This window comes from Mustela lutreola, chromosome 8 (genome assembly GCF_030435805.1).
Source record: "Mustela lutreola isolate mMusLut2 chromosome 8, mMusLut2.pri, whole genome shotgun sequence".
Lineage (NCBI taxonomy): Eukaryota > Metazoa > Chordata > Mammalia > Carnivora > Mustelidae > Mustela > Mustela lutreola.
Window position 1 is genome coordinate 29,444,691 of NC_081297.1, and position 22,602 is coordinate 29,467,292.

General features: G+C 42.6%; 1 protein-coding gene across 3 annotated transcripts in view; it reads left to right on the forward strand.

Moving 5' to 3' along the window:
- Positions 1 to 22,602, forward strand: part of SVIL (supervillin) — a 228,422-nt gene that overhangs the window by 45,325 nt on the left and 160,495 nt on the right. For all 3 annotated transcript variants that reach the window (XM_059184181.1, XM_059184179.1, XM_059184180.1), the window contains exon 2: positions 18,789 to 18,889. The gene's annotated coding sequence lies outside the window, so the exon portion shown is untranslated. The remainder of the gene's footprint in view (positions 1 to 18,788; positions 18,890 to 22,602) is intronic.

Genomic DNA, 22,602 nt, shown 5'->3' on the forward strand with positions numbered 1-22,602 from the left:
AGCCATGCTGGTGGATTCCACCAGTTCCATTCTTCCCATGCCATCCCCTTTCTGGTTTTACCACCACCTGCTTCCGGCCCCGTGGTCCTCTGCTCCCCTCTCAGCCCTGCCTCCTGCCCTGTGACAGCTCCGGTGAGGGAACCGGCAGGTGATGTCTTAGCATCCTAGCCCAGTCAGGGGCCTCTAACCTCTTTTCCTTGCCTTGCTATTCTTTTTTTTTTTTTTTTTTTTTTTTAAAGATTTATTTATTTATTTATTTGACAGAGAGAAATCACAAGTAGGCAGAGAGGCAGGCAGAGAGAGAGAGAGGAGGAAGCAGGCTCCCTGCTGAGCAGAGAGCCCGATGCGGGACTCGATCCCAGGACCCTGAGATCATGACCTGAGCCGAAGGCAGCGGCTTAACCACTGAGCCACCCAGGCGCCCTTGCCTTGCTATTCTTGATCTGGAAATGCATCACCCGTCTGAAAGGCCTCGGGTATTTGATAGAGTTGAAATCTTTGGCTGTAACCTCAGGGCTAACGTCTAGAGGCCCAGCGTGGGATAGAGGGCCTCGGGATGCGGGCTTCCATCTCCCGCCTGGTTGTACCATGTTCTAGTGATGCCTAATTACTCTCAGGCTTCTGGAAATCCCAGGCTCAGTTTCAACCTTGTGGCTTCGTACATGCCGTTCCTGCTATCTGGGATGCATTTCCCCTTCCTTTCCAATGGGATAACCCTGACTGGTCACTGAAGGGGTCCTTCAGGTGCCTCCTCCAAGAAGCCAGCTGGGTCAGGTGCACTTGCTAGAGTGGGAGAGGGCTTCTGGGCCCCACTGGACAAAACCCGTGTTCCAGCTTGTGTCAGACTGTGTATTTTAGAAGCTGGTCTTTCCTCAGGTAGCAGACTTCTAGACTAATGGGTCTGGACCCCAGGCCTGGAGCACTGCATCCAACACACAGTTGTCTAGAAAATGTCTGGCTTTCTCCTCACGCGTCCTTAGACCTTCCCACCTATACTCAACCCTTCTTATTTGAGGTTATTGTTTTTCTAACAAAATATTTAGTGAAAAATCCCATCTTTTTTAGGGATGCAGAGAGGAACAGAGCACATAGATTGTGGTCGCCACTGTTTCTTAAAGCATGGCTTCAGCGGCCTTAATAGCCGGTCCTATGCTCAATGAGGGTATCTATTCACCGCTATGTTTGAGAATCCCGTAAAAGTCAGCCCAGCAAGAGTCTCCCCCACATTGCCTACAAACAGCGGTAAACCCAGGGTTTCTGATTTCACACATGGGCCGCTGCACGGAAACCACAGGCAGGAGATGGCCCGCATTCAGCCTCAGTCAACTCACGGTCCCTTCGTCCCAAGATGCAGAAGGAGAACCGCAGGAGAAACCAAGGAGGGCAAAGAGCGCGCTGGGGTTTCCACATTCACCAAGCTCTTGAGGCTTCTACTACATTTAATTATTTCTCTTTGGACAAAAGCTCGTTGTCTGTACTCCGGGTTAGTGTGCTACATTGTGCTGCCCGAACTCCTCTAGCTTCCCCTCACCGTGCGACTGTCACACACAAATGCAGGTCTCCAGCAAGATCCCAGACCTGTGGTCTTCCATACGCACAGGCTCTGGCTTCCGATGGGGCATCTGTCCTGTAAGGACGACAAAATAAAGCCTTTCTGGGGCGTTAACCTGTTTCTCAGAAGCACGTCTTCTCCCATAGACTGAGGGGTCCAGGCGGGATGATCGCCGGGGTGTCTTCTTGTGCATTTGGGGGTTCTCCAGATTGAAGGTAGAGCATTAAGAAATGAAGGTAGGCGTGGGCAGCCGGCATGACTGAGCTTCTGGCGGATTTCACCCGAGGGCACAGGTAACAACAGGAATGTTGTTGGAATGGGAAGCGCCATTCTTTTCCCTCTGTCTTCATGGAATCTGGGCAGTTGACCATAAATTCCTAATGAAACTGTGTCCCAGGTGTTGCTCGGTGTAAGGGGCTGGGCAAGCCTGGTTCGCCTGATAGAATTTTCTTCTCTTTGGTTTGGGGATTTTGCGGTGCATGGCAGAGAAAAGGAGCAAGAGAAATGGACATCTTATGGTAGTTTTCACTTCTTGTGCCTAGAAGAGTGCCGAGGGGCTGGAAAGTGAACATATTTTTTACATCTGTGTCCTCAGGGTGGCAGCTGAGCTGAGGGGCGAAAGGGAGAGGGAGAATTTGTGGAACAGGATGCTGGGTATCTGAGACACATAGAGAGGGTCAGTACAGTTCGGTCTCTCAAGCTCACATTGGTTAGCTCTGATATTGTCAAAATGATCACAGTTAAATAGCAATTGTTAAATACCCCATTGATCAAGTATTCTATAACCCTTTGTTCAGAAGTATTCTTAAGGTAAGTGATCTCTAGCCTAGTGGACAAACGGGTTCCGATGACCTGGGATGAACTCCTGTGCAAGTGGCTCAATCTGATTCTCAGTAGACGCTTCCAATACCCGAAGGTCACAACCGTGTGCCGATAGGAAAACACGGAGTTGGAAAATCTGCTCCATACAGCCAAATGGGCACTCCGTCCTAGGTGGATGCCAATTGGAATGGAGCACCCTGTGTGGCCAGATGCTGTTGTCAAAAACAGAAGAACTGGCTCTGACTCTCCCCAGCCAGAAGGCAGCTCGGTATCCAAAAGGCCAGCTGCTGTGGCCCCCTAAGGTAACATCTCAGGGCCCAGAATGACCTCCCTTGCCCCACTTGAGCCAGCCACACCACCCAGTTCTTTCCACTTACCTTCTATGACAGGAAATCTCTACAGGAAATCTCTACAGGATGCCAGGAACATGTCTTTGTTTTACTGTCATGGTCAAAGACTGCTCAGTCTTTGCTTAGTTGATGAGTGTCTACTAAGCATTTGGGTTTCTGATATGCACACGGGCGCATACATCCACACGCACACACCCCTCTGTCCTTCGAACTTTAAACTTTATTTTAAAAATATTTATTTGACACAGAGAGAGAGAGTGAGCACAAGCAGGGGGAGCAGCAGGCAGAGGGAGAAGGAGAAGCAGGCTCCCCACTGAGCAGGGAGCCCAATGCGGTGCTCGATCCCAGGACCCTGGGATCATGACCTGAGCCAAAGACAGAGGCTTAACTGACTAAGCCACCCAGGTGCCCCCACTGTTCTTTGGACTTTAAAAACAGTGAACGGATGTATGTATGTTGAGGTAACAGAAGTAACACAGCAACAGGACATAGATGAACATGTCTTTACTGTAATTAACAAATCTTAGGGTAACGTGTGGGCAAAGGAGGGTTTTTATCCCTCACTAGAATAGAGGGATGGAAGACAGGGCATGGCTTTCTCTCCATTTGGGGGAGCGCGAGGCAGACCGGAGAAAGCTCATTAGCTTTATTATTAAAACAATCGAGGGGGTGCTTGGAACCTAGTTTGATGAGTGGGAATGACAACTTTGTACATTGGCTCATGTGGAGGGACAGAGGCCATGTGCTTTTGGGAGCTGCCGGAAGAAGCCACATTCCAGCAGGTGGGAGGACCGGTGTCTAGGAGTGATGGTGCTCCAGGTTTCACACGGGGTCCTACAGGTGAGCTGGCTTCATTGACCTGATTGCTAAAAAGCAGCGTGTGGTGGGAAGAATCTCATGGCTCCCTCAAGAATCATGTCCGAATCCCCGGAAGCCGTGACGGTGTTAGGTGACATTGCAAATAGGAATTAGGCTGCTGGTCAACTGATGTTGAGAGAGGAAGATTACCGTGGCGATCGAGGTGGGTCCGATGTAATCACAGGGTCCTCTGAAGTGAAGGAGGAAGGCAGGAGAATCAGTGTCAGAGTAATGTCATGTGATAAATTCTGCAGTGTCTTTGCTGCTTTAAAGATGGAGGAAGGGGCCACAAGCCAAAGAATGCAGGTGAGCAAAGAAATGGATTCTGTCCATAGAGCCCCCAGAGGAATACGGGCCTGCCAACGCCTTGATTTTAGCTCACTGAGACCCACTTTAGGTTTCTAACCTCTAGAACTATAAGGTAATAAATTTGTATTGTCTCACGTCACCAGATAAGTAGTAATCTGTTGTAGCAGCACCAGGAAACCATCCAATATGGAAACCTGTCTGTATTTTGGAAACCCTTTTAGTTATTTATGGAATATAATATAATGGAAAACTAATGGAATATGTTACTCAAAGAAGAATCTTGTCAAAATTCTAAGATCTCTTTAAGTTCATTTTGTTTTATTAGAGTGAGGGCCAAAACTTTAGCTCATTCCTGTTCTATCTTCACTGCCTAGTTCAGGGCCTGACTCATAAATCTTCAAATGAGTGGATGTTTTTTAACTAAATCCACGAAAAACCAAAATGACTATCTTTTCAAAGACATCATTTTATGCTAAAGTATGTTACTAATATTAGAAATCTAAATTCAGGCTCTTGTTATAGACAAAGAAAATCATACTTTACATTGCCATTTAAAGATGAGAGGCTGGAGGGGCGCCTGGGTGGCTCAGTGGGTTAAGTGTCTGCCTTCAGCTCAGGTCATGGTCTCCAGGTCCTGGAATTGAGCCCCAAGCCAGGCTCCCTGCTCAGTGGGGAGCCTGCTTCTCCTTCTCCCTGTGCCCCTCCCCCCCCTCACTTGTGCACTCTTTCTCAAATAAATAAAATCTTAAAAACCAAATGAGATGCTTGAGTAGCAATATATATATTTAAGTTGTTGGATTTAAGCAAGATTCATTATTTCTTTCTTGGCTTCTAGGACTTCTTTGTACCTACACATGGTTGGATATTCGGTAAAACTGCTGTAATATGTAGCATGTTGTGACCTTAAGTTGATGCCTCCCCTTCATTTTTTATGAAACTCAGTTTGGAGAATTTGGTGTTATTATTTTCTAAAAAGATTTTATTTATTTATTTGACAGAGAGAGATACAAAGTAAGAGAGAGAACACAAGTAGAGGGAGAGAGAGAGGGAGAAGCAGGCATCCTGAGGACCAGGGAGCCCAATGTGGGGCTCGATCCCAGGATCCTGGAATCATGACATGAGCAGAAGGCAGACACCTGACAACTAAGACACCCAGGTGCCCCAGAGTACGGTATTATTTACTAATGATGCCATTAATGATCTTTGCATGGCATCTTTTAGAATTAAGACTATTTCTAGTGTTGATTTTGCTATTCCTTTACCCACTGTTTGAAAAAAATCTTTGCTAGGATTTTGCCAGGCCTCGGAGAAACAAAGGTAAGTAAGATACGGCGATTCATATTCTAGAATGGGAGGAAAGGCAAGTGAGTAATGAGCATATGGGATATTTGGTGTTAAAATAACTTACGGTGCTAAGAGGAGGGAACTTTCAACTCTGAAGGAGAATACCACAGCGAGGAGGAGACATTTGAACCAGGAACTGGAGGACTGGGAGATGGTTGGTCAGTAGAAGAAGGGGACATATATTATTTGCCTACTGAATCTCAGGCACTGTAACAGGCACTTTTGCATGTAACTCTGTCATTTTAACTGAGGAAAATGATAATCTAGATAAGTAACTTTGCAACACCACACAGGTAGGATTTACATGCATTGTCTTCAAAGTCATTGGTTTTAAAAGCTGAGGTGGACAAACTTTCTGTACACAACCAGAAATAAACATTTCAGGCTCTATGGGTTCCTGTCAAAAATATTCAACTTTACACTGTAGCATGGAAACAGCTATCGATAATAGGGAAATGAATGAGCAGGGCTGTGTTCCAAGAAAACTTTGCCTAGAAAAATAGGCTGCGGTCCCCAGCTAGTCCATGGGCTGCGGTTTGTGGACTCATGTTCTAGAAAGGCAATTATAGCCACCATTTTGTTTTGCAATATTTCTAGAGAGGGAGCTTCTAAGTTCCATTAGTTTCTCAAGTGGGTCAGTGACAGTTTCAGAACGTGTTAATAAAATCTCACCAAGAAGTGATAGCAGACTGGATTAATAATGGAGGTACAGACTGACCCAGTTTTCTAACATTTCACATCATTGTGGTTAATACTTAGCAGACCTCTGAGAGTCCAGATATGATACATCTTTAGGTCATTACAGATGAATCCAAAGAGAAAACCACACTAATTCATTCTTGGCAGAGGATTTGACATTGTGTGGGTATGTGTGTGTTTTAGCTCTGAGATTTTTAAAAAACAGAGATAGAGAAGATATGTCTGGAACCATCGGGAAGAAATAAGGTGCATATCTGAATGGATGACCTGGGGTTAGGGTTAGGGTTAGGCTAAAGGCTCACTGCTGCTGTCTTCTGGAAAGAGGCAGAAACATATGTTTATTGTAACAGTGAGGGGCTTTGTGAAGGAAGTCCTAAGTCAAGATTAGAAAAGCGGAATACATCTTGACATCTTAAAGCAACAAGCCAGGAAAAAATTTGTCTTTAAGAGCTGATACTGTGGGAAAAGTCACTAAATTCAGAGATTTGAGTAAAAAAAATCTTGTAGAGCAAAACAGTGGATTGTTTTAGAACAGATCTTTCCAAGGATATATCTGAAGAGATATAAGGATCTAGGAAGACATCTGGAAAACCATGAAAGGACTTTCCAGAGGACTTTCCTGTGTCTACCAAGAGGAGACACTAGGGAGCTATGAAGTCCCTCGTCTGGCTCCTGTGTGTCCTGGGCCCTCCAGAAAGGACATTTTTCTCTTGGCTGCTGATGAAGCTGAAGAGGTTATGGTGACTTTTGGGAGCTCATTTCTTTTTAGTAAAACCTTTAAAAAACCAAAAGCAGACTATGTTTATAAGATGGTTTCAAACTCAGATGGTTCCAATGGACTGAAACATTTTCTCACCAACAGCAACAGATTGAAAGTGAAGTCTATGCCTGGTGTCTGCAGAGGTTCCTGTGCTTGGCGTCCCTAAGTGTGTTTTGATCTGGTTTCTCATCAGGCTCTGTGCTGTTGAATTAGGGGTAAGAAGGAGGAAAAGATGGAAAATATGGGAGTGATATCTTCCTGGAAGACCTTGTGTATATTAGCAGGCTACAGTTAGGCCAATCAAAACAATTTAAACTTTTCCTTGTGTTTTGGATCCCGGGCAGGAACCTCGTGTTGGATGAAACAGATGTGATCTGAGACGTGCGCAGGGTCCCGTAACATGGGAGCTGAGCCTCATGGGTCTTCCTGCCATGGCACCTCACTCCGGCTTGTGGACACCAACCTTGATTCCGTTGTACATTTCTGTTCCTGGCCTCTTCCTAGGTTAGATCCAGTTTTAGCAAGCTCAGCAAGAGCTTCCTCAACATAGAGCTCTTAGGGCAGGGTGTGTCTGGGAGCCGTGATCCCAGGGTCCTGGGATTGAGCCCTGCATCTGGCTCCCTGCTCAGTGGTGGTGGTGGGGGGGTCGGTCCACCGCTCTCCCCTGCTCATGTTCTCTCTCTCTCTCAAATAAATACATAATCGTAGAAAAAAAAAATCTTGGGGCAGCTGAAGAACATAATCGGTGAAGCAGATAAATGCTTTGATGTGGGTTGTGTCAAACAAACAGTGTTTATATAAAGGGCCTTAACATGTAAACTAATTAGAGTCTTCTAATTTGACTTCTGCTTCCCATCGGACGGAGGTCTTTTATACTGTGAGTGTGGTAAAGAATAACCATATTCTTCAATCTGGCCGACATTCTTTTCTTTTAGCAAGGATTAGATACAGGGGCTCTTCAAAGCGTTGTGGATATGTTTGGTAAAGCTTTGAAGTTTTTATTAGCTTCACTGGAAATCTTTGTTTCCTGGAAAGTTCACTAAAATCCATTACAGAAATCCATTTCTTAGCTGTGTATAGTAAATAACCTCGTCAGTGGGGATGCTATTGCAAGATAAAATTAATATCTAAACTGGTCCTGAGTCCATTTTTTTTAAGATTTTTTATTTATTCATTTGACAGAGAGAGATCACAAGTAGGCAGAGAGGCAGGCAGAGAGAGAGGAAGGGAAGCAGGCTCCCTGCTGAGCAGAGAGCACGATGCGGGACTCGATCCCAGGACCCCGGGACCATAACCTGAGCCAAAGGCAGAGGCTTTAATCCACTGAGCCACCTAGGCGTCCCTCCTGAGTCCATTCTCAACCCAATAAAGCTTTTAACGTCTTAGGGACTAATGAGGTTTGGGTTAAAGTCACCTTTCCTTTGTCTGAATTCGCCTCTCTCACTCCCTGGTAGGAATGTCATAAACATTTTCTATGGACTCGCTTGGCTGCTACTGAGGATACCGTCTTGGCACCTTGCGTCTCGGTCAGTGGCAAGACATGCTCCTGGTTTCCCATGTGGTTCTTCTCACCTCCTCCACTGTTCCCCCTTGTCCACCCCTGCCTGGGTGGCTGGGGTGGCCTCCTATCAGTTTCTCCCATCTCCTTCTTCTGGTCCACTTCCCCATCTGCCTGCCCCTAGAGCCCATTTTCCTTAGTGTAACTACAGTTAATCTTTAAAACTGAATCAAGATCATGTCATTCCTTTCCCACACCCAACGGTGGCCTATGGTAACTCTGAACAAACCCAAAGTCCTTCTTTGGCACAGAGCCTGTCTGATCGGCACCCACTATCTCCGACCAGCATTTCCTGCTGCCGCACCCCCTCTCCTCACTCCCCTCCAGCCATACCAGACACCTACCTCACTTGTCTCTTGGACACGCAGACACACTCCATCTCAAAACTTGAGGGTTTGCACTGTTTTCTCCTCTCCCCTGCCTGGCCATTCTCCTTTCCCAGGCTCACCATCTTGCTTCGCCCAGTTCTTCTAGGTCTCCTTAGAGACACCTCCTCAACTAAAGTAGAAGTCGCCCTTTCTCTTACCCTGCTCCCCGCAAGTGTTTATAAACCTATAGTCTATTATCAACTGATCGGGTGGTCTGTTTGTCCATTCATGTCCTTATAATTTGTCTATTACTCCTGAGTGAACGTGAGCTGCTTAATGACGGGGGTGTTTGTTTGTCATTGTATCTGTTGTGTCTAGCACACATGGACGGTCACGATGTATGTGCTGGGTATTGAATGAAGGAAAGAACCAGAATCGTGCATACTGTTTTTAGTCTGCGTATGTAGTACAGTGACATAGTTCATAGGACTGTGATGTCTGTGATTTTCCTACCTTGCTAAAGGTTTGCCGTGAAAGTCAAGATGTATTTTAGATTTGCTTCTTGCCTAAAGACTTTAGCAGAAACCTTGGTTTACCTTCAGTATAGTTCAGTGTATAAGGGACGTAGTACTTGAACTTCCTGGCGATTTAATGCTTTTATGGTGACCATCTGTGTAGATGGACAGAACCATTGGAGTCTTACCTGCCTATTTTCCCTCGGTGATCAGCAGACACATATTTAGCATGAGGACGAAGAGGCACTTACCCAAGTCTATTTTTAATACAGGAGAGTTCCCATAATTTACCTAAAGACTCAGAGGTTACTTTAAGATATTTTATATGCTGAAAGGAGCTTTTTCTCCTACAGATGAACAACCAGTAATCTTCTTATAAATGAGAAGAAATTGGGAAGGGAGTTAATAGAGGACGTTCAATAAGTGATTTGTAGAACTTTGTAGAAGATAAGAAATAGCCCCATTCCATGAGAAAATGTTGTTGGCGTAATTGCTGAGCGCTGTTTTTTTTTAAAAGTCAGATTTATTGATGTATAAAATACACACACTAATTTTCAGTCTTTTAAAAAGCATACAGCGATATATCTTGATAAGTACAAAGTTGTGTAACCACCACAATATAAATTTCCATCAACCTAAATTTCCATTGTGTCCCCCCCCGCGCCCCACCCATGTAATCAGTCTCTCCACTCAGTTCTCACCCCTGGCAACCCTTGGTCTGTTTTTTGTCCTTACAGTTCTGGCTTTTCCAAATGTCGTAGAAATGGAATCATTCAGTCTGTAGCTTTGTGAGTCTGGCTTCTCCCACTGGCTTAAGGCACCCGAAATACAGTCCTGTCGATCAGTGATTTGTTTCTTCGTTGCTGACTAGTATTCCCTTGTGTAGAGAGTTTGCTTCTCCATGCACCAATTAAAGGCACGTGGGTCGTGTCCAGTTTGGGTTAATTATGAATAAAACTCCCATAACATTCACATACGGGTTTTTATGGGATCGTAAGTTTTCATTTTCTCTTGGATCAGTACCTCGGACTGGGATTACTGGGTCAGATGGTAAAGTATATGTTTAAACTTTCTAAGGAAAGCAACCAAACTGATCTCCAGAGTGGCTGGACTGTTTTCTAGTCCCACCACTAGGGTAGACGGGTTTCATGAGCTGCTTTTTCAGCCTCAGGTGCTGATGCCGGAGTGGTTTTTCTTTCTTGAAGAGGGATCTCAGGTTTTATCCTTTCCCTTTATGCCCTTTCAATTTTATATTCCAATCTCTTCTACTTGGACCTTTAAATTACTTTTATTTAACAGTCTTTCAGTTCTTCACTGTTGCCTGAGTTTCTTTTTTTTTTTTTCTTCACTGCACATGTCACAGGGCCTTATATCCAGTAGATGCTAAGTTCGCATCTGTCTGATTTGGTTGCCGTAAACCAAATTATACTGATCTCAAAGGTAAGGAGTGCCCGTTGTGGGACCTTGGTGCAAGTGTGGAGGGGTTGCAGGGTATCTGCAGGACAGATGGTACAGGACAGGCAGAACCCTATCCCAAGATCTGGGGAGAGGGTCCTTTCGTGTCTATTTTGGCAATAAGGCACCACTATCAGGTGTGGGATACAGATGTGCATCTGGACCACTTGTAGTGGTGAAGATCCGTTTTGCCATAGGTAGAGAAGTCAGAAACTAATCTGTGTTATTCAAGTTTTTAGAATAATTTATATTATATTTCTAGTAATTTCTACTAACCCTTGTTAGATTTATCATGGAGATACTGACTATAAAGTGGGCAGAATCTTGTGAAAGGTTTTTAATCTCTCTTAAAGCTTTTAAATTACTTTCTGATCAGGGATGCAGCAAAGCCTGGTGAGTAAGAGTAAGGACTCAATAAGTGACTTCCTTGGTTAAAATTAAAAAAAAGAGTGAACTCTGGAGCCCAAAATGCTACTAGCCACCTGTGTGACCTTGGATGACTTTTCTACTCCTTAGTTTCTTGATTTGTAGAATGGGGGCACTACTAGCACTCAGAAGCTAGTAGTGGTGATGAAGTGGTTGGTATAGAGATAGTGCTCAGAACAGTGCCTAGTAAGTACTGAGCGCTCTGTGAGTATTAGTTGCTGTTGTCATTATTAACTAATCCCCCCCCAGTACTCTGAAAATGGGTGTTTTTGACATATTTTTCATACTTCCACAGGTGTTAGATATGGGATACTGTTCAAAGAATGCTTAAAATTCTGTTAACAGTGAGGACCAGAGTTTTCTGACATTGTGCTGAGTAATACCCAGTCACTGATTATCCTCACATGTGGGATTTATACGTGTGTATGTTGACTCAGGTCACACTTTAAAGCAAGTCTAGCTTGTTTATTTTACCTTTGGAGGCTCAGGAGGAAGTTGTGATTTCCCAAGTACACTGTCCTCCTCCATCAGACAGGAGGTCCCTGCTTCCACCGTTGGAAGGGTTGAGCCCACCGTAGTTAGGTCAGTTAGAAGTTCCAGTACAAGATAGTCCTCTCTCTCTCTTCCTATTTCTTTTGGTTGCTATCTCCATTCAAAAATGGTTTCTCTCAGAGGTGCCTGGGTGGTGCAGTCATTAAGCAACTGACTCTTGATTTCTGCTCAGGTCCTGATCTCAGGGTCATGAGATCGAGCCCTGCATTGGGCTCTGCCCGCTCAGTGCAGTCTGTTTGAGATTCTTTCTCCCTGTCTCTCTGCCTCTCCTGCTCATGCTCTCTCTCTCTAAAGTAAATACATAACTGTTTGTTTTTTTTTTTTAAAGGTTTCTTTTAGCACTGCTGAGCAACATCTCCCCTGATGTTTCCTAATAGTGGACATTTCTCCCAAGGAGCAGACCTGACCTGGTTTTCCTATTTAGGACCTGGGGTTTGTGGGAGTCCACTACATTACCTCTGTGTTTGGGGGCCACACCACAGGGCCAGAGCATGTGGTCCTGGGAGCCAGTGAGCTTGCACACAGCCAGCAAGCAGGTCCATCCGTGCCCACTCAGGGATGGGTTAGGTCTGCCCAGGTGTGCGCCCGGCTCTGACAGAGCCCTGCTTTTTTGCTCATGAACTTCAGACTTACCATGGGGGGGTGGTGAAGGAATTTATGTCATTGTAAGCATTGTCTGCAGGCTACGTCATGCCTCACACATGCACTCTTAATTGACGTATGTATGTATCTATGTATTTATTTATATTTTAAATCCCCGTATGGTTAACATGCATTGTTATATTGGTTTCAGGTATATGGTATAGTAATTCAACAATTCTATATGTTAATCAGTGCTTGTCAGTTAAGGTAATTGTGATTATAATCCCCATCACCTGTTTCACCCATCCTCCTGCCCACCTCCCCTCAGGGTCACTTTGTTCTCCATAGTTAAGAGTCTGTTTTTTGGTTGCTCCTTTCTCTCTCTCTTTCTTTCTTTCTTTCTTTTTATCTTTTCTTTGTTTTGTTTCCTAAAATCCACATATGGGTAAAATCATATGGTATGTCTTTCTCTGACTTATTTCACTCAGCATTAAACTCTAGAGCTATCCACATTGTTGCAAATGGCAAGTTTTCATTCATTTTTTATGGCTGAGTAATATTCCTCTGTGTGTGTGTGTGTGTGTGTGTGTGTGCCACATTGTCTCATTGTTTTTATCCATTTATCTATCATTGGACACTTGGGCTGCTTCCATATCTTGGATATTGTCAGTAATGCTGCAATAAACATAGGGGAGCACATGTCTTTTCAAATTAGTGTTTTTGTATTCTTTGGACAAATACCAAGTAGTGGAGTTACTGGATCATATGGTAGTTCTAATTTTAATTTTTTGAGGAACCTCTGTACTGTTTCCCACAGTAGCTGCACCCATATGCATTCCCATCAACAGAAAAACCATTACTTTAAATGCTCCTAAGTGGCTGTGACTTATAAGATATAAATCTGTGAGACATATTCATAGTAGCCTTTTGACATTGTCTTATTAGCCGTGCAACTGATGGCAGGGGGCGGGTACAAGAAAAAGGGGCTTCTTATACGTGAAGTTCTAAGACCCACCATGGTGACATGCACCCAGGATGAGGCTGTGACCCAGGGTAAGTTGGGATCGATCACTTCCCTCCCTATTATGAGGGGTTATAAGCCAAGTATCCAGACAGTGAACTCCAGCCCATAGTGCATATTTTTCTTATCAGATGCAGCTTGCATATCAGTATGCTTTTTATTTGGGAAAAAAGAGCAAAGCCTAGCATAATAATCTCTTTTTGTGAAGACATGCACGTATGAAGTCAGTGGAGAGCAATAGGAAAAATTTGTCTTCACCAAGTGCTGAATCATACAGATCAACTGTGAGTGTCTAGGAGTCCAAAGGAGGGTCATGATAATGTGGTTGCTTTGAGCCCACTACAATCCGCTGGGAAGCCCCATGTACCCCTGACAGGAGAAACAGTGATGCTTGGTTCTGTGAAGGGTCTTAGTACCTCTAGAGTGCCTCCTGGAACAGCCTATGGAAATATACCCAGGTGATGGTTTTCAGACTGTTCACGTTGAAGGACTTAGACACCTTGGAGAAAGTCATGGTGCTTTTTGAAGCAAACTTTGAAATGTTGACATGTTGCATCCTTTTTTTCTGTTTTGCAATTTAGCACATTATGTGTTTTGTCATTATATACATAATTATATAGTGTATATGTACACATAGGTGTACACACATATATATTTAATTACTAGATTTAATGCTGGCTCTTACTATATATGTTAGTTTGCACTCTTGCAACAAGAGTACTACAGACTGGTTGTCTTAAATGATAGACACTTATCTCTCACAGTTCTGGACGCTAGCAAGATCAAGGTGGTGGCAGGTTCAGTGCCTTGTGTGGGCCCTCTTCCTGGTTTGTGGACAGCCACCTTCTTGCTGTGTCCTTATAGGGTGGAGAGCAGAGAGAAGAAGCGATCTCTCTCTGTTTGTTCTTATAAAAGCACTTATCCCATTATGAAGGCTCCACCTTCATGACCTAATCACCTCCCAAAAGGCCCCAACAGCAAATACCATCACCTTAGGGACTAGAACTTCAATGTATTCACTTCAGGGGACACAAACATGTGGTCCACAGGACTATATTTGGGAGCTACAAACAGCATAAGATCATATTCACAAGTACATGAGTCCATCAAATAGCAAGCTGAACTTTTCTTTAATGTTTGTTTGCTACTTGTTTATGCATTTTGTGGTTGCTACAAGGCAAGTAGTAGAAGGCACCAATGAGTTTGAAAAAAATACATGACAGAAGGTAAAATTGAGAATTGTGCCCCTTAATTTTTGTACGGGTGATTTTAGGTAATACCCACATCCTTTGGATTTTGAAGCGTAAAACCTCCCAAGGTTTTGTAGGAGCGTGTTTGAAAACATAAGTGTACCGGATGCTCTCTTTTAAGATCTGTTGCTATAATGGGATGTATGGTGTAATAGGAAACCTACTGAAGTAGCAGCAGAAAGCCCATCAAGTGGGAAATGTGTCCCCCTAGGAAGAGAGCCCCAAGGACATCAGGGTGGTGGAGTTTCTGGATCTCACCGGAGAGGATTGAGATGCTTATTTTAACTCCCTCTCTTTCATGTGTCCCCGCGTCAGTTGCTATTTTGATGGTGAGCATCCTTCTGCAGCTGGTGGCGTGCTGACTGCCAGAGCGCTTGCAGGGGAATGAGCTGCCCTGTGTGCACTGGCCCTCCCGTCACTCTTTCAGAATCTATTGTTTGAGCACTGGCTTCATGCCTATGAAATACTAATGGGATGAGCCTTCATAATGGGATGAGTATTTCATGCCTATGAAATACTAAAAACATGTAAGATAAAAACCCACAGTCTCATTTTAGAGGGAAAAAGTGCATAAACATATGAAAGACATCTCTCTTGATCAAGAGGAGTACAAAAGATATCTACAGTTGAATTATACTTTGGGATGCATTTAGTATACCATTACTCAGCAAAGGCTACCAGCATTTAGTTCTTGAAGAATCCAATATTTAGGAAAACTTTCACCATTCTGTGGCTATTATCCTAATGTGCAAAAGTAGTACAAGCATAATAGTTCAGGATGACAAACTCTCCTATAAATTACCTGACAAATAAAAGGGGCCAATGATTAGTACTATTAAAATGGTCTATTTTTGTTCTTTAACCAAGATTTTTGTACGCCTTCCCCTATATTAAATGGAAACCTAGATGGACCAAGTGTGTCTTCAATACTTGTCCTTTCTTCTTTCTAATGTCATGTCAGTGGGCCCAGTGATCTTTGAAGGGAATCCCCCTCCCCCCGCAGTGTCCCTGCTGCCCTCTCTCCTGTGTCACCTTTCTCCTGTTGTCATTGCTCAATTGCCTCTAACCTTGGCTCCTGTGCATGACCAGTTCAGTCACTTACTAATGGTTTTTTCCATGAACTTGTGTGGTCCTGGAATTAATGCTGGCAGAATGACACCTCAGACACTAATATAGTAAGTACATATCTGTGAGGTGATGGAATGGGACTGTCCCCACACAGCTATAGACCTGTGGTGAAGTCTACAGGTTATTGTGTAGTTCCAGTCAGTCGGTGCCTTCTAAGTACACGGTTTTGTTGATTTGGAGATATTTTATTATTTATAATGTTCTAATAATAACAATGATTATTATTATTATTTTGTTATATTATTGCTGCTCTGGCTAATCAAATCCTAGGTGGTTTAGAATTCACTATAGTGGTCATCTATAATTAGATAATTGACAGGAAGTGAAGAGACAGGAAGCTTACTGAGGAAGGAGTAAGACAGTCAGAGAAGGGTCTCATGGAAATGGAGGCATTGAAGCTGAATCCTGAAAGGTATCTTGAGATTTGTATGGGGGTAAGGAGGAAATGCCCATGGTTCCTGAAAATATCTTGTTGTTTTTTTTTTTTAAAGATTTTATTTATTTGAGAGAGGGAGAGAGAAAGAAAGAGTGAGCAGGAGGGAGAGGGAGAGAGAATCTGAAGCAGACTCCAGACGCCCTGCTCCTGAAAAGATCTTAAAGAGCCTCCTTCCCTTGCTGTAGGCATCCAGGAAAAGAAAGATGGGAGAAAGTAACCAGGGCGGAAGTGGGTCTCATGGAAGCCTCATCCCTAGGATCCGCAATTAGGGAGCCACTGTTGGATGCCTGCTGGAGGGGGAAGGGAGGAAGACCGCGATAAATTCTCTGGACCTTGAGGCACCTGACACTGTAGTAAAGTAGTACGTGAATAAAACTCACCAGAAGTGTCCCTTCGCTGTGGACACCTCCATCGGCATGTTCTGTCAAACCTCTTTTGAAACGTAAGATAAAAGTATGGTTTTCTCTGGTATGTCTTCCCTCTAGACACAGGTGGTTGAGAATTGGTCACAAAGTCATGTGAAGGGTTTTGCACAGGGATTGATACTCGTCCAAAAGCCAGGCGAAAGTTGGTTTTTGACCGGGAAGGAATACTTTAGAAGGATGGAGTGAGCCCTGGCAAGACGAGCTAAGACCTTGACTTGGGTTCCTCTGCCTGCTGCACACTGATTCTCCTTTCCCCATTGCCCTGTTTTCCTCTGGAAGTTTTGCTGCTGTTCTGCAGGTTTGACTAGTTTACTAAACATGAGCCTGTCACTTAATTTGGACCCTTTCCTGATTGTGGTTTTGCTCTTTTCTTTCCCCAAGTTATCTCGAGTGCATGAAAGCTGATTTCTTGTTTTGTCTTCCTGTCAGTTGCTATATTACGAAGCTTTAGTACCTAGTGACTATCCCCTGGTCTTTGGGTGAACCAAATTCCTGAAACTAGTGATGCAGGTCCACGCCTTTCAGACTCCTTCTTGGTCCTCGGGTTCATGATCTCCATGCAGAGTCTCTTTCTTCTTGAACTGCAGGTGTACAATTCCAAGGGGACCCTTTTGCCCTCTCAAGCTTGAGAACCCCTGATCTATAGGGTGCTTGAAGGACATGAGCCGAGGGCAGAACAGACATGGGAGTCTGGGGAGAGAGTTGGGCTCTTAAGATTGAGAGATGAGGATTTCTTCTCCTGTCCTTACCTCTTGGCTTCTTTTGGTTCTCTTGGCCCTTTTCCTTTGGAATAATTTCATTTTTCATTCTCTGTGGCCAGGACAGAAAGTGGGTCTCCTTTTCTGAAGCAGGCAAATTCCTCCTCAGTTTAGTATACTAAGGAGGGGCCCCCCGGGGAAAGGCAGGCTTAAATTGGTCTAGCCCAGTTCACAAGGCTCCAGAGCTTTTTAGTAATAAACAGATTTGTGGGGGAGAAGGGAAAAAGATTTTTTTTTTTTTTTTGGCATGAAAAACAGTCTACTTAAACCCCATAGTTTGTCTGTGTTTACCACAACCGTCTTTGTGGCTTTAAGTAATGAGTTCATAGCTGTCTGAATTTTACTAGGCAGAGGTGACAGTAATGTTTTTTTTGCTTTGGGGGAACTTCACATGAGTTCGCTCCCCTGTGCCCCCTCGTCACTACAAGATGATTGCCTTACAAGTTGTCTCAGCATGAGCTTCTGGAGATGATCCCCATTCTCTCTACACGAGATAAGTAAGATAGGATCAGACACCATGTCTCCCCTGTGTTTCTAAAAACTGAGGACTGATGCCAGGTCTGGTCCTTTACAATGCTGGTGTGTCATTGTCTCCTGTCCCATCCAGTGCCTTCCGTGCTTGAGTGAATTCTTTGCTAAGATGACTTTTTCAGAATGTAGTACAAAGAAGTGCTGAACAGACATTGGGAGGAGCTAGGAGGAAGTGCCTTAGTAGTCTGAAACAAAAGGTTTTCCGAAGTCAATGCTGTTTTACCGCTACCACTGACCACTAAAAAACTAATGCATCTAGGGGCTTTCCTCTTTAGTCTGGGATCTCAGGGCTGAAGTCTTGCTTGTGTTTGGTATCCCTCTCCCAGGCTGAGTCATTGAAATGCCACAAAGGCAGTCAGCCATTTTGAGTGTAAGGAATGAACCAAGCGAGTTATCTTGTATGCAGCTAGGACAATCAGATGGAAAAATGTGCATATGCCGCAGCCCTCCTCTGTTGTACTTCCAGTGTGAGTGGGGGTTTTGCTCGTTCCCAAGCCTGTGAGGAAAACAGATGTAGAAGATTTTCCCTGCTTGGATTAATGGCCATAGACCAAGTTCTAGCCCAGTCATTCACTCTGGATGCCCTAGAAGGGTTACACTAGTCTCTAGCTTCTTTATTCAGTATCTCTTTTTCTAAGAATTGGCCTTTGTCAGTTCCTTCAGGCTCTACATATCCAACTCCTTGATGAATTCCAACCCATCCTTCTCTGTTTTCTCAAGTCTCCCTTTGTTACAAGACTTCTTTCCCAAATCCCCTCATTTGGAGCTGTTGTAAATTTGTATTTTAGAAAGTGCTTGTGTTTACTCAAGATAATTCTTGTTGTTAGACCAAATGCATAAAATGTCAGTCTCTTTGGAAAAATTAGGGCTTTGGAGAACCATTGCATAGAAATGACTTTATTCACCAGGTTTAAGATGAAGGAAAACAGATTTTTATTGAGTATTTCTTATAAGAGGTTTTGAAGGATACTCTAACCACTGCCTGTGATTTGTTGTAGCTGATGTAGATGACTAATTGAAAGAGTCAAAGCTCTTTAGAAGCAGAAAATGAATCACAGCAGTATATCCTGCTTTGCTCCTATGTGTGATGTTTGCTATTTTCTTCCGTAGTTTCAACATTGAAATTTTTCTTTCTTTCCTCCTTTTCAGAGAGAGTTCGAATAGAAGACTTTGAAGACTTACAGAGCTGAGATACAAAGATTTTGAAGTCATTCTACATCTGAAGCTATGATTTAAATATCAGCATTATAGTAAGTATTTAGGAAAGAAATACAGTTTTGTGGTTAACACATCATTGGCTTTGCTTACATCCTGAGAATGTAGATTAAAGTACATCATGCAGGGTGAATTTGTTTGAATCACATTCGAGAAACCAGAGCTCTGAGAAAATTAAACTCTCCCTGTGGTAAATTACAGAACCACAAATATACACAGGAGATGAGCCTTTTTGATAGTTGGAAAAATCTTTATTTCTCCTTAGTGTCCTATGGGCCCTTTAGGAGCGCCAGGAAAGACAAGGAAAACTTAATTTTGTGGTTTTTTGTGTTCAGCTGAGGCTATGGCAGAGACATTTTAGACGACAGTGGAGCTGGACACAGGAAGGGGAACAGAAGCACCCTTCTGGGAACTGTACTTTCTAGACTGCCTCTCTGGGGCAATGGTTCTCGAATTGTGTTCCGTGGAACACAGTTCCCTATACTGTTAATGCAGTGGGGACAGAGGTGGTGAGAAGATGGGTCTGTGCTAAACACTGAATTAAAGTTAAGCAACCTTTCTTACTGAAGGATCTCAAAAACAAAGGAGCCTTGTGAATCTCCTGGGTGTGTATAGTCAGCAGTACTTACCAGAGTCCTCTTGTGGAGCATCTTGAGACCAGGGTTCCGTTTGTTCCTTAAATAGTTAATGAAAACCAGTCATGCATGGTATTAGATACTAAAAATATATCAATAAATGAGATTGGCAAATAAGGTAAGAAATAAGTAAGAGCAGTTACTGCTAGATAGGATAGCAAATGATAGCAAATGTTTAAGAGAATGATCTTAGGAGCTAGGGGACCTGGGTTTACAACCTGACTCGGCCACTTAAAAACTGTATAACCTTGAACAAGACACTTAAACTCTTCTTTCAACTTCCACGTGTACAAAATGGTGATAATAACATCTACCTAGTAAGGATTGTTGTGAGGATTAAGATGATAAACACATGCTGGCAAATACCGAACTTTATACGAGGGTTATCAGAATTTGCACTTATAATAATAATGGCTGAGTGCTTTGAGGTTTATATGATAGACAGGAGAAGAGATAGTGATGGATAGAGACTTTTGAATAGGATGGTCTAGGACTTCCTGAAGCAGACACCTGTAAAGATGAGAAATACTGAGCCTTGGAGATGGTGTACAGAGTGTATACGGCAGGAAACCTAAGTGTGAAAAGGTATGTCTTATGGAGAGAAAGCATTTGACAATTCTAACACCCATTTAAGATGAAAACAACAACAACAACAAAGAATAACAGCAAAGTAGGAATTGAAGGGATGTCCTTCAACCTGAAAAGGGCATCTATGAGAAACCCACAGTTAACATCACGCTTAATATGAAGTACTGAAAGCTTTCCCCCTAAGACCAGGAACAAGGCAAAGATGGCTACTCTCATCGAATTTCTATGCAGTATTGTACTGAAGTTCTAGCCAGGGCATCTAGGAAAGGATGTGGAATAAAAGGCTCCTGGATTGGAGAGGAAGAAGTGAAACTAACTCTGTTTGCAATGACATGATCATGGATATGGAAACAGCTAAGTGATGCACTACACTATCAGAACTAATAAACAAGTTCAAAAAATATTTCCTCCTCAAATAGTATGAAAAAAAGTAAAATACTTAGGAATAAATGTAATCAGAAGTATAAAATTTACTCTTAAAACTACAAAACATTATTGAGAAAAATTAAAGAAAATTTAAACAAATGATAAAACATCTCGTGTCCATGGATTGGAAGATTTACTATTGTTAAAATAGCAGTACTCCCTAAATTGGTCCGTAGATTCAATGCAATCCCTATTAAAATCTCAGATGGATTCTTTGCAGAAATTGACAGACAGACCCTAAAATTCACATAGGCATTTAAGTGATCTGGAATAGCCAAAATATCTTAGAAGAATTGAAATTCTTCTAAGAAGAATTGGAATTCTTCTAAGAAGAATTGGATTCTGATTTCAAAACTTAATATAAAGCCACAATAATCAGGCCAGTGTGGAACTGGCATAAGGATGGACATACATATTTTTGTAATAGAATTTATAGATCAGAAATAAACCCATACATTTATGGTAACTGATATTTGACAGTTGTGCCAAGACAATTCTTTGGGAAATATTCTCTTCGACAAATGGTCTGGGACACTGGATATCAACATGAAAAGGAATAAAGTTGGATCACTACCTCACACAGTATACAAAAATTAATTCAAAGTGGATCAATGGCCTTAATGTAAGACCTAAAACTATAACACTCTTAGAAGACAACATGGGTATTAATCTTCATGACCTTGTTTTAGGCAATTTTTTTTTTTTTTTGAGATACAACACCAAAAGCACAAGTGAAAAAGAAAAAAAATTTTGTAGGACATCAACAAAATTAATCAAAAGATGCTATTAAGACAATGAAAAGACAACCCACAGAATGGGAAGAAGTATTTGCAGATCATATCATGTGATATGGGACTTGTATGTCGCGTATATAAAGAACTCTTACACCTCAGTAATAAAAAGATAACCAAATTCAAAAATAGGCACAGATCTGAGTAGACATTTCTCCAAAGAAGATAGGCAAATGGCTAGTAAGCATATGAGAATATTCTCAACATCACTAGCCATTGGTGAAATGCAATCAAAACCATAATGTGACATTACTTCATGGCCACTATGAAAGACAGTATCAAGTGTTGATGAAGATGTGGAGAAATTGGAACTCTCCTACACTCTTGATGAGAATGCAAAATCTTTCCAAAGCAGCTGCTTTGGAAAACAGTCCGGCAATTCTTTGTCCAGTTAAACAGAGTTGCCTTATGATCCTGCATATATTTTTAAGGTAAATGAAAACATATATCTGCATAAAAACACAAATATTCATGGCAGTATCATTCATAATTGCTGAAGAATGGAAAAAACCCAATGTCTGTCAACTGACAGATAAAATATTGTATATCCATGTGATAAGATGTTATTCAACTGTAAAAGATTATGAAGTACTGATACATGCCGCAATATGGATGAATCTTGAAAATATGCTCAGTCGAAAAAGCCAGACACAAAGACCATAATGCATAATTCCATTTATATGAAGATTCTAGAAAGTTCTAGAGAGACAGAAAGATTAATAGTTGCTCAGCACTGGAGTATCTAGGGGAAAATTGAAAATGACTGCTAATGGAAACATGTTCTTTTTGGGGTGATGAAAATATCTAAAATTGCTTTGATAGTGGTCATACAGGTCTATAAATATTCTAAAACCATTAACTGATACACTTTAAATGGGTGGATTGTATGGTACATGAATGATATATCAATAAAGCTGTTGTATATATAAAAAGGGATAGCTTAGAGGTGTAACCATCAGCACTTGGTGGTAGCTGAGATAGGGAGTGAGGCCAAGGGAGGAATTAAGAATGATTCCCAGATTCTGGCCCTGGTAATATCTGAAGGGAGTAAAAACTGGGGAGGAGGTTTTGTTTTGTTTTGTTTTGTTAAAATGGGGAGGGCCAGCTTTGAGAGTCAAGAGTTCTGTTACAGATGTACTAAGTTTGAGGTACTTGGTAAATATCCTGGTAGAGACCTTAGGTAGATAATTGAACTTGAGTCTGGAACTCAGAGGAGCAATCCTGAATGTAGGTAGCATTTAGATGATAGGTACATCTGTAAGAAAGGATGAAAACTCTGTGTGCGCACGTGCCCATTTGTGTGTGTGT